This window comes from Talpa europaea (genome assembly GCF_964194135.1).
Source record: "Talpa europaea genome assembly, chromosome: 6".
NCBI classification, from domain to species: Eukaryota; Metazoa; Chordata; class Mammalia; order Eulipotyphla; family Talpidae; genus Talpa; species Talpa europaea.
The window spans coordinates 91,261,517-91,273,668 of NC_140072.1; positions in this window are offsets into that span (position 1 = coordinate 91,261,517).

Sequence of the window (12,152 nt, forward strand, 5' to 3'; positions counted from 1 at the left end):
TGCCACCCAGTAGATCACTGTAGTGATTTTCACAGCTGTTATCGCTCAGATTTTCCTTAGTGAGTGGTTAGCATCTTTGAACATTTGTAGGACATCACTGGCTTTATTCAGTAAAAGAGCTCTTGGTGGAAATTAATGTAGGTAAACCAAATTATTTTATATGCAACAGAGCTTTCAAACAAATCCTCCAGTTGCTCCTTTGCAATGTGAAGGATTCTTTTACAAAGCCAATAATCACTTCCTAATGCATGGGTTTTACAAATCTGAAATTTAATCCACCAGATTTGATTAAAGCTGGTAGACCCTTCTTTACTTGCTACTCTGAGGGTTGGTCTTTGGCTTAATTTTATTTTAAAGAACAAAAGAGTCAAGACCTGACTGCTCCATTCAAGCTGTGGTTTGGAAAGAGTTGATGACTAATATAAAGAGTAATTTGGGGTGATGGGAAGGGAATGGAAGGCATGGAGGTGGGCTGGAGGAGACTGTGCCATAGAACAATATGATCGAGTTCCTAGTTCAGCCCAAGTCTGAACACTTGACTTTCTTTATAAATTTCCCAGGTTGTATGAGAGGCAACATTCTACAAAAACAAAAGAATGAACAAAAACCTGATATTCCACATAGCTGAGAAAGTAGAAATAAATCAACAGCTGATTCTGTTGATGGAGTGGTAGCAACAGGAGTGGAAGAATCCAACACAGAGATCTGTAGGCAAGGCAAAGAAATATCTAAGTTGATGTTGTAAAACAAAATCACGGATGTGGAAAAAGATGAAATTAGTTGAACATGTTTTTCTAAACTGGAGAAATGGAAAACTGAAAATAAGACCTCCTTCCTATGAGGGAGGACTGGGCCGTGCCCTTTACATTTATCCTTTGTGCCCCTCACTCACATGCTTCTGTCTTGTATTGCTGCCATGCAATCCTCCAGGGAGAAAAAGAATCTTACTTTGTCCCGGCTAGAACTTCAAGCAAATGTAGCCCTTTGTTTCAGAGCTCTTTCACCTTCACAAAATGCTGATAAGGTTTCTACAAATCAGAGGAAATCTGATGGTGGGAGTGCGGCAGATTTTGCAGAAAAGGAATTTTCCTTCCTGCAGTCAAGACAGGACACATTTAAAGTCATCTGTCCTGAGCTAAAGATTGCTGTGTTGGTTGCCTGTATAGGCTTTAAGGGATCCTGTTGGGGACGCCATGCCAAGCAATGCAGCAATTGGGAAAAAATACAATCTTTCCTATCTAAACGGTCTGCCTCTCTAGCCATCTAAATTTTTCTCGAGGTTTTTAGATGAATATTCTTCAAGATGAAGCATTTTCAAAAGGAAACCTCTGATTCTGACTGCTCAGCTCAATCAACTTCTTTGAACTTCCCATTTGGGTTCTCGAAATCCTTAGTGTGCTTTACTGCTTGAAATTGAGCAAGAGGGCATTTCAGGGATCAGTCAAAGATAATAGGAGGGTTCTGAGCTTTTATAGTTTAAAAGAATGCTGTTTTCAGAAATTGTGAACAAGAGCACTATTATGAGCATTCAATTATTTCTATGAATTACATTGCAAACTCCCCCATCACTAGAATGTAATAAGTAAAAACTGCCTTATAATGAAATTTAAATGAATTTCATTCCATGGAAATGAGACTTAAAAAAATCAGCCAGGCAAACAATGTCATTTTTTTTTCCCTGTTGCCTCCTCAAAACCATTGCTCCATCGAAACACAAGAGGAATGTTGTTTCTGTCATATAAGATGTGACATTATCATAACTTTCCTTGTAGTTCCAAGACCTTAGTTATCTAATATTCCAGGACAACTCCAACTACTTCAAAGATATTGTGAAATCCCTAAAAAAAAAAGAAAGAAACCCAAATAAAGTTTAATACATGTTATTTAAAAAGATAGGTAGCATGAAGAGTATTTGGGAGTGGAAACATCTATCACCAGTTATATAAATACATTTGTTCTACACTGTACATGGCCAATTACCAAGATCCTAAAGGCCTGGGATACTAAGTGTGCTAGATTTAGCTTTAAATATCAAAAAGTAGTAAAGGAGATGAACATATAAAATACATTCAACCTTGACTATGTAAGAACTAATTATGCAAGTTAAAGACCTTTTATCTTCCTGATTTTACCTGGACCTGGGGCAACTGTTCCTTCAGATCTTTCCAGGATGCTGGGCGTGGCAAGAAAGAGGATATGAAAGTCACATTCAGGTACTTGTTACAGCTCAAGTTAAAAACGTTAAATGGAACTATATATATAATTATTATTATTATTATCTCATGTGACACATACATGTCTTTGTGACACCACTTTATGATGAAAGAACATGGAGTCATTTACTATGATATTTACAAAGAAGTTGTGATACTGATAAAAAAAAAAAAATGGGCAAGTGGGGCCTCCCCGGTGGAGCAAGGGCTTAAGACAAAACCTATGAAGCTGTCCACAGCCTCTGCAGCTCGAGTTCGCTCCCCGGCCGGCTAGGGAGCAATCCACATGGCGCAGCAGACCTCTCCTACCTCACCCACTGCTCCCCTCAGCAGTGTATTTCAGTCAGTCTGCCTGTTCTGTTCCCCCCTCTGTCTCTGGTGAATCTTCTCACCCCCCACAGCTCTGGCCTATACCCCAGCTCTTGTATGCATAAATAAATAAATCTTTAAAAAATGAGCAAGTGGGGCCTCCCTGGTGGCGCAGTGGTTGAGCGCTGAGTTGCGAAGCTGCCCGCAGCCTCTGCAGTGCCGGTTTGATGCCCGGCTGCTCCCCGGCCACCAGAGGAGGGTCCCACATGGTGCGCCGATCTCTCCTGCCGCCCGCTGCTCCCCTCAGCAGTGTACTTTGGTCCCTCTGCCTGCTCTGCAACCTGCTCTGGCTCTGGTGAATTCTCTCACCCTCCCGCGCTTCTGACTGTACCCAGTGCTTGTATGTATCAATCAATCAATCAATCTTTAAAAAAAAATAAGCAAGATTCTAAATTTCATATATACTATGAATTCAAATATTTAAACAAAATATAATAAACAAGATTAAATGTGGAGGGGGTAGAGGTTAGGGTTAGAGATATTTGTTTTTCTGACTATGTCTTTTCACACGTTCTAGTGAGGATATACTAATTTTCATTCATGACTTTTACAAAGTTTTATTTATTTATTTATTTATTTATTTTTTAAAGAGGCGCGTATTTTATTTATTTATTTATTTGTTTGTTGGTTTGTTTTTTTTGTTTATACATGCACTGGGTACAGTCAGAAGCGCAGGAGGGTGAGAGAATTCACCAGAGCCAGAGCGGGGAGCAGAGCAGGCAGAAGGACCGAAGTACACTGCTGAGGGGAGCAGCGGGCGGCAGGAGAGGTCTGTGCGCCATGCGGGACCCTCCTCCGGTGGCCGGGGAGCAGCTGGGGATCGAACCGGCGCCGCAGAGGCCACGGGCAGCTTCGCAACCCAGCGCTCAACCGCTGTGCCACCGGGGAGGCCCTTACAAAGTTTTAAAAGACAAGTTCATTTCTATGTCTTTTTTGGACTCAGTCATACTTAATTAATCCTTTTGTTATTTCTGCAAGAGTTAGAGTTAAAGAAGCCCTTTAGGTATTGGCATAAATAAAGATTCCAAAGGACCATTGTAGTCTTGACCCAGTTTCACAGAGTGTGGATTAGAAGGCTAACATAGGCAGGTCTGCTCGAGGAGTACATGGTACAGTGTCTATATCTATTAAATGGCTGTTGTGATTATCAAGGGTTGCCTGTTAATGGGTAAACAAAAGATTCTGCTTTAATACCTCCAGGAAAAACCAGAAGGTTTAGAGTCCAGTGAAAAACAGCTTTAAATGGGAATAGAGGCAGAAAACGTAGGACAATTTCAAAAGAGAGACTTGGTGTTTATTTCAATAGAAGCTGAGCATCAGAAGAGACCTCTTTTTTGGGTCAGAGAAGTTTAACTGGGAACTCTGCCAAAACAGGGACTAGAATTGAGGGCCCAGCAGAAACACTACTCTGGTGTTCAGGAAGAATAGCCTGGCAGAGTGCAGGAGGGGACAAGGGAGGGTGGGACTTTGCAGGAGTTGGGCAGAAATCAAGATGACATCAGATAAAACAGACCTGACTTCTGGGCCTGGACAGAGTTACCCATGCAAGGGATCAGAGTCACCTGAACTAAATGAGGCTCTGCTTTATTACCTATAACCACCGACCCGTGAACAGATTGCACCCTTGTCCATTATCGCCTGGAGGAAAGTTGTTTTCATCGCCACAGTTACAAAGACCCGCTGGTGTGTGTGTTGCTAGCATGGTGATGGCCTCATGAGGAGAAAAGTACAGAGAGGACAATAGATTTTTGGGAAAGGGCAGGAAGAAGTTCAAGCTCTTCAGGAGATAATAGCAAGGGCACAGAGGTCTGTGCTACTGTAGTCTGCTCCTGCGTATCCTTGCCACCAGCAGCAATGCTAATTAAGTTGGCATTTATTATTTCCACTGCAGTAGTTCCTAGGGAATATCCATATTTTGACATATAAGTTCATCCCTGTAATAATATCCCTATCTATTTGCTAATCCTTTCCCTTATACGACCATCTGCTATGGTTGCTGAAGAGGGACATTTGTTTGCCTGGTCATGTCGACTCTACCTTAAAACATATCCAGGGGCCTCCCCCAGAGGCACAGGAGGTTGAGCTCTGCGCTGTGAAGCTGTCCGCAACCTCTGCAGCGCGGGTTCAATCTTGGCCAGTGGTAGAGATACCTACATGGTGTGGCAGACCTCTCCTGTCTTGCCCGCTGTTCCCCTCAGCAGTGTGTTTCATTAGTCTGCCTGTTCTGTTCCCTACTCTGTCTCTGGTGAATTCTTTCACCCTCCTGCACATCTGGCTTGTACCCTGGTTCTTGTATAAATAAATAAATAAATAAATAAATCTTTAAAAAAAAAATCCAGAATGCAGGTACATGTCCTCCTCTGCCCCCTCCCACCCACATAATCCAAGGCATCATCTTTTCTTAACTAGATTATAGTATAAATCTCTAGATGGATCACTCTGCTTCTGCTTATGCCCCTCTAGAATCTATTATCCACATAGTGCCAAAGCCATTTATATAAAACCTCAGTCAAATGTTGACACTGTCCAGTTTAAATCCTCTATGATTTCTCTATATGTTAATACCAAGCCATGCTCTTCACTGGGCTCTGCAAACCCTGCAGGAACTACTTCTAGCTGACCCCTCTGATTTCATCCCAGGCCACCTCTCCCACAAGTGTCAAGCTTAAGTTCCACCAAACCTTTCCCTGTTCCTTGAACTCATCACTCCTGTCCCTTTAGTGTCCTGGCACTTACTGGTTAACATTCACCCTACTCTTTTTTATTTCATTTTGTTTTGCTTGATTTTATCCCAGACATTTTTAAAAAAACTTCAACTTTTCAAATACAATTATCATATATAAGGACTGGATAATATAACTTTTTTTGCTAAACAAAGTGACTTGAATGTTTTGCAATCTTGTCGAAGTCTGAAAGAGTGTACAACAGATAGAGAGGTCTGGAATCTCACCTGGGAAGAAGAAACTGACCAACTCCCCCACCTCCAAAGGCCTCTATGTTGACTTTTCCTTGGTAAATGTATGAAAATTCAGGTTATGGACTACAGTTTTCTCTCTACTCTGTATGTGCCTTCTCTTCTTGCCACCAGCACTCAGCAGAGAGATTTCTCAATCACCTAAGCTAAGTTAAACCCCCTTCCCATCACTTTGCTCTGTCTTTCTGTGTCATTTTATTCATGGCACTCACCACAATCTGAGGCAAACCACTTATTTTAGCTATTGTATTAGATTTCAAGGGTTGCTATAACAAAGTACCACAGACTGTTGGCTTAAATAATACAATATTCCTCAAAATATTCTCCATACTTCAGATGACACTTATATATAGTACTATATAGGTTTAAGGTGTACAGCATAATGGTTTGACTTACATATATCATCAACAAATTTATTTTCTCACAGTTCTGGAGGCTGGAGGAAGTCAAGATTAAGGTGTGGGCAGCTCTGGTCTCTTCTCAGGTCTCTCTCCTTGGCTTGAAGACAGCTGCCATCTAAGCAGGGTCTTGTGGTCATCTCACGACACATGCACTTTTCCTGTGTCTTGGTGTGTCCAAATTTCCTCTCCCTATAAAATCACTAGCCAGACTGCAATAAGAGCCCATTCTTTCAGCTTCATTTTAAACTTAATTACCTCTGTAAAGGCTCTATCTCCAAATAATCACATTCTTTCAAACTGGAACTTCAACATACAAGTTTTGAGAGGGGCATAATTTAGCCCATAACAAGTATTTACTTGCTTTTTTGGTTTACTTGTTTGTATTTTGTCTGCGCAGATTAAAGTTTCAGAATTACAAGCATAAGAATCTGTTGTTTGTTCATAGTTCTAGCCCTGATGTTTACCACCCTGTCATTTCATAGGCGGTACCAAGGGCTTTTACAAAAGTGATAAAGAGTCAGTGGTTTTGCATAATTTTTTATTACTCTTCCCCATTGTACTCCATTTGTCTGAAAGATTTCTATCTTCTAAACTGCATTTAAGTTTGTATTAACAGGTTTTTCCATGAGATCATCAGTGTCAACACATTCTAGCCAAAATCCAAGAAATCTGACCATTGAGTCCCCGAAACAGCCTTTCCAGTCATAAATTAAAAATTTATTTTAGGGCCTCCCCAGTGGCGCAGCGGTTGAGTGCTGGGTTGCGAAGCTGCCCGCGGCCTCTGCGGCGCCAGTTCGATCCCTGGACCTCTCCTGCCGCCCGCTGCTCCCCTCAGCAGTGTACTTCGGTCCTTCTGCCTGCTCTGCTCCCCGCTCTGGCTCTGGTGAATTCTCTCACCCTCCCGTGCTTCTCACTGTACCCAGTGCATGTATAAACAAACAAAACAAACAAACAAACAAATAAATAAATAAACATGCCTCTATAAAAAAAAATTAAAAAAAAATTTATTTTAAAGTATTGAAATTATCTCAATGATTCCTCCTACCTCTTCTCCTCCCCATTATCATCTTTTCAGGTTCGTGACATAAAGAACATTAAGTTGGAAACCTAGTGGCTTAATCTTTATGGGTTTTGTACTCTAAGTTTTTTCTAATTCTATAGGGCACTGGAATATGCTAGGTGATAGAAACCTAAAATTTCACCCTTCACCCAGGACCTTTGTCTATGCAGGTAAAATGAATTCAAGACCCACAGTCTGTCATATTAGTGTGCTAAAAACAAAAACTAAAAGATCATCTGCTTTAGCTAAAGAGTCTGTAGTGAATTGTCCCATAAAAAATGATCCATTCCAAAAATGGTAAGTTGCTATACTTGATATGAAAGCTTTATTTTATCTTGCAGTCAGCAGAAAGTTTTTACAAGAAAGAAAATAAACACACCCATGGTACTATAAATAAAAGTTGACTAGAGAGCCAGCTCAAAGGCACTAAAGCACCGGGGATCACCAGACAGCTGTTCTGAGAATCACAGCACACCCCTGACAATGGGGGGCATGATGGTTTATAATTAAGAATTTTAATTTCACCCATAGCCTCATAAGAATCATTGCTAATATTATTTGTTTGTAAACTTGAGCCATCACACATTTTATGTACCACAGGAACTAGTACAAAATAGCACATGCCCATGGAAAGAACACATACATACTCTAATATAATTGGAGTTAGAATATTTTATAAATAATAATTTATTCTTTTAATTGTGATAATATTAGGATTCTCTCCATCAGGTATCATCACTACAGGGCACCCACCACCAAATCACCCAGAACCCACCACCTTAGTCCATCATGCTTCCTCCCCTGTTTGTTTCTACCATTCCACTTCCCCCACCCAGCTTTAGATGCTTCAGTTCTATAGTCAGTTTTCAAGGGTTAGCTTTAAAGTTTTTCTTTCTCTGATTCTTAGTTTGGTTTCTCTATATTGTCCTTATTAGTGACACCATCTGTATTTATGGAGCTAGAATTCTTGAAAAGAAAATAAAACCCCTCCAACAATGACAAAACTCTCAAAATATTTTTAAAACTGTTATTTGGCTTATTCCAAAGGACTAGCCTGATGCAGGGTAAACCGATCTGTTAATTGAATGACCAAGGAACTACCAGGTGGAGGATAAAACACACTCAGGTTTTCATTTTGTCCAATGTGCAGCCTGCAGGAAAATTTGAATTTAACATTTAATGACCACTTCTTTAGAACACTAAATAGTGAACTTTGAGCCACTTGCTTATGTCTTAATGGGACTGAGGTTACAAGAAAAGGAAGGTTGAAAAGTCACAAGATCTGTTTAGACCTTCCCAAGCATTTTATGTGTCAAGAGACATGTTTAAGCTTGCCATTATTTTATACAAATAAATGATAGTAATTTATATTTAAAGAAGTGGTAAATTTTGATTTTTATTTCCATCACCATTTTACAATGCAGAGCTACCTATAATTATATTTTGAAGAAATTAGGAACACCCTCCCAGGAATAAGACATACCCAAGTGTGGATCTGATGGATATATTATATCCTTAAATGAAAATAAATTCAAAGCTAGCGTTTTATTAAGCCAATAACTTATTCCTGGGTCCCTAAAGCTATTTCTTGGTTTTTGCTATTTATGGGCAAAAGTGTACATGCATGAGCTAAGGAGAATGGAGCTTATAATTCTAAGGTTTTAACTCAGCTCTGCATTAGTGAGCTAGTACCACGTGGTATCTTTTTTAATTGTTCCCTGTGCGTCTCCCTAATCCTTCTCAGAATTAAACAGGCTTGAGTATAAACCCCAGTGAACTTAATAAAGTAATCTAATTTCTGAGTTTCATTTTTCTTCTGTAAAAATGGACACAATGATAGGCCTTCATGAAGTTATTGCAAGACAACATGAAATAACATGTGTCAGGTACCAAGTGATACCTGACATTTGGCGGTCACATGGAGAGAGCTAGTGCCCTTCTGCCATGTCATCCTTTTCTTTCTATTCTCTTCCTGTCTTTTCCTTCTGTAGACATTGCTTTCTTTATATTCAAAACAGGAAGATGTGTAATAGAGTCCAGGAAGTTTTTTGAGAGGGATATTTCATGTCTTTTGCCCCTTCTGCTATCCAAGCCAAGCCACATGCAGTATGAAAAATTGCAAGTAAAAGAGCTTCACAAATTCATTCATGTCCATGACTTTGTAATTGGTGTAATTCCCCTTGGGCAAGTTAACTAAGCAGCCCAGGCATAATTTACAAATGCAATATTTGAGAGCTAGAAGGAGATGAAGAGGTCAATGTCACTTGCCTTGGGCTCCACAGAAGAGAGGCAGAGCCCCACAGGGATCGCTGCCATCCTCTTTCTTTGCCCAGGGCTTGGCATCTGTGTGTTGCTCCTGTTTTTCTATTGACTTACACTCTTGCAAACATTACTTCTGGGTTTATTGCTTCTCTCGCTTCCATTTCTTTTCTGTTTATGTTGAACTTGCGTTCTGTGTAGCACTCAGAAATATTGGGGGTGAAGTATGCTCTGAGCTCCCTAGGATTTAGGAAAAAGCTCTCTTGCTAAAAAATAAAGAATAACAGAAATTCTCAATGGTAAATGAAAATTGCTGGAGTTCACTATCGAAATCTTCAGACTGCCATTATGTATACTGTGAACATCACCAAGTATATTTTTATTCAGATTACTGCAGTGTTTTGGAATTTTTACAAAATAAAATATTTTAGGGAATCCCTCATGCTAGATTTTTCTATGAGTAGGAAATAATCTTTTTCTTGCATTTTGAAGTTGATTTAGAATCCATGTGTGTTTTGACTTTCAAGCGAAATCTCAGTGTTGGTAATTTCAGTTCTGTTTAAAAATGGCAAGACACAAATTCCACTAAGTAGACTTGTGGAATGTGCTTCTGGGGTTTTAATAAATTAGCAAAATACTATGTTACTCTCTCTTCCGTGAGATCCATCTCACTGTGGTACTTATATTACTATTTTAATGTCACTTGGGCATAATATCAAGCATGGAAAAGTGACAGAGAAAAAAATAATAGTAGGAAAGGTCCAGAGGAACATTTCATGAAAAACAAAATAGACAAAAGACAAAATAGAAAACTCCTCTGCAAATCCACATAGAACCTTGAAACTGTCAGAACTGTCTGTACCCAGGAGCTACAGGTAGCTTTGTTTACGAGTCAGAAATATAGTAATTCCCCACTGTCTCCATTTTCCTTGTTACCCAAGATAATCTTACAAATCTCCTAAAGCATTATTTTCCCACCAGGGTGATCCAAAGAGGTACAGAATCCAGCTATTAAGCCTTTCTAGTTTCTTCGATTTAATAATCCAACTAAGAGCATTTATTGAGCAACTATTAATGCCAGGACTCTGATGGCATGCCAGGTAAGGTTGAGATTTTAGATGTTTATGCATGATATATCCTTTATGGGAGGAATCCCTGGAAGCATCTGCTCCCAAATCTTCAATTGGTTGACTCCTTTTCATTCAGGTCTCAAATCAAATGTCATGTTTTACAAGATCCTTGCCGACAATCCACCCTAGAGTTTCTCCTACCCCTTGCACCCACACATTTCATTACCCCATTTTATTTTTATTTTCTTTAGGATTTCTGTCTACCCAAAATTATCTTGTATATATAATTTTTTGCTTTCTAGTTGGGTTTATTAACTGCGTTCCCCCAAAAATGCAAGCTACATGAGAGCTGGGCCTTGCCTGTCTTGCCTGGGTGCTCACTAGGCACTTAAGACACAGCAGACAAATGGAGGCAAAAACAGAATAAGCACCTGCCCAGACAGTATTTGTCAAAGGATACCATGAGATCACAGCTGTCCCCTAAGTCTTTCTTTTCTGACGCTGAAATAATGATGGAGCTTTGGGGAGGGTCACAGACTATTTCAGGAAATATTAAGGAGGTAGAATTAGTAAGACTTGGTAGACAGGCCCAGCCACTATGGAAAACAGTATGGAGGTTTCTCAAAATAGTAAAACTAAATCTTATCATGTGATCCAGCAATTTCACTACTAAGTATCTACCTGGAGAACATTCTTATGTTCATTATAACACTATTTACAATAGCCACGTTATGGAAACAACCTAAGTGCCCAACAACAGATGAGTGGATTAAGAAGATATATTTATACACTGTGGAATATTACTTAGCTATTAAAAAAGGAGAATGAAATCTTGCCATTTAAGCAACATGGATAGGATTGGAGGGGATTATGCTAAGTGACATAAGTCAGAAGGAAAAAGACAAAACCAGACCTCACTCATATGTGGAATATAGAGAAATAAAACAAAGGAACAGACAAAACTAAACCAAACAAACCCTAGAAATCTGACTGGAGAATTAAGGCTACCAGAGAGGAAGGGGAGGGGGCAAGAACAAAGTGGGGAGGGAGCTTAACTGACTATGGTGGAGGAGAATGGGTGCTTTGGTGGTGGGTGTGGTGTGAAAAGGTATGAACCTATACCCCTAAATCATATACAGTGCTGTACACCAGTGTTACTTCAACGAAAAATAATACAATAAAATTTTAAAAAGAAATACATGCCTTCACCATTATGGGTAAGTGAATTAGATTTGTGTAGATGGACATTTCCACTGCAAAGCAAAAAAAAAAAAAAAAAAATTAAAATGTTGGAAAATGTTTTTAAAAATGAAAACCTTTTTGAAGACATCAGAGAGATATTAAACCAGAAAGCACTTAGCCCATAGTCTGTACAGGTCAAGATTTACCTCAATGGATTTTCAGTTTCTCAAGAACACTGAGAGACTGGCAAGTAGAGGAGAGTGTCCAGCCTCATCTCCACATGGGCTCTAAGAGGAGGATCCTGGGACACATCTCAAATTGAAACACAGTTATCCAGTTGCATTTCCAAATGGCTATGCTTAAGACAAGGGACCAGACTTCATAAATACTGACTCCCAAGCTCCAAGACTAGAGACATGATAAGTAAATGTAATGTAATATTGGGATATTGGGACAGAAAAGATACTAGGATCTCCCTGATGGCACAGGAGTGCAAGTCTCAGCACTATCAAGCTATTGACAGCCACTGTGGCATGAGTTCGATCCCCGGCCAGGGAGGTAACCCACATGGTGCAGCAGACCTCTGCTGTCTCACCCACTGCTCCCCTCAGCAGCATATTTCAG